The 874-nt window shown below is 45.1% G+C and overlaps 1 non-coding gene across 1 annotated transcript; it reads left to right on the forward strand.

Moving 5' to 3' along the window:
- The first annotated feature begins 526 nt into the window (after positions 1–526).
- Positions 527–599, forward strand: Trnaa-agc (transfer RNA alanine (anticodon AGC)). Its single transcript has one exon. It is a non-coding gene; the product is annotated as a tRNA-Ala (tRNA).
- The last annotated feature ends 275 nt before the right edge of the window (positions 600–874 follow it).

The following is an 874-nucleotide window of genomic DNA, read 5'->3' on the forward strand; positions in this document are numbered from 1 at the left end:
TAAGCACTGAAGTCCCTTTTGTCTCAGAAAGAATAGCATTTGAAGAGTATTACCGTCCCCCCCCCCACCTTATTATCACTTCACATAGAGACACTGAGCCCTTTCTGAGACATTCTTTATGACAATGTATCCATTTCTGCAATGATGGAAATATTTTGTAACTCTGTTGTCTATATGTGCCTATTAAGCAGTTGGAATGTGGCCAGAAGATTCGATAATTGAACTTTGGGTTTTATCTAATTTTGGCTAAATTTGTAAATAAAGAGATGCATATGGCTAGTGGCCACTGTCTTGGACTGGATGGCCATGCCATCCCACAGATACTGGTGAGACTGTGCCCAAGGACGCAGCATCTGGCAGGCAATCCTCCCCCTTCTGATTCCAATCTTCCCTGCTTGTTGATAAATGTTCCCTCCTCCTGGTTTATTAAATACATTCCTATTAAATACATTTAGTAGGCATTCCTTATCCTCTGGAAAAGCAGGAAGCTATTGCCACCCTAGACCTAAAAATCTCAAGAGGGGGCTGGGGTGGTGGCTCAGCGGTAGAGCACTCGCCTAGCACGTGCGAGGCCCTGGGTTCGATCCTCAGCACCCCATAAAAATAAATAAATAAACAAACAAAAGTATTGTGTCCAAGGACAACTAAAAGATAAATATTAAAAAAAAAAAAAACAAGAGGGCCCTGATAGTAGCCGTGGGGGCCCCTGAAACAGAGAAGAGCAGGCACAGCCAAAACCAGACCTGGCCAGAAGGACCCACAGATCATTCCTGACTTCTTTCCTCCTGCCCTGCAGGTTGCTGGTGCCCCAGAGCCTGAACAGAACAAGATGCCGAGAAGAAGAGGGTACAAATGAGGCAGACACAGGAACCTG

The sequence above is a fragment of the Urocitellus parryii genome, chromosome 7, assembly GCF_045843805.1.
Source record: "Urocitellus parryii isolate mUroPar1 chromosome 7, mUroPar1.hap1, whole genome shotgun sequence".
Taxonomy (NCBI): Eukaryota; Metazoa; Chordata; class Mammalia; order Rodentia; family Sciuridae; genus Urocitellus; species Urocitellus parryii.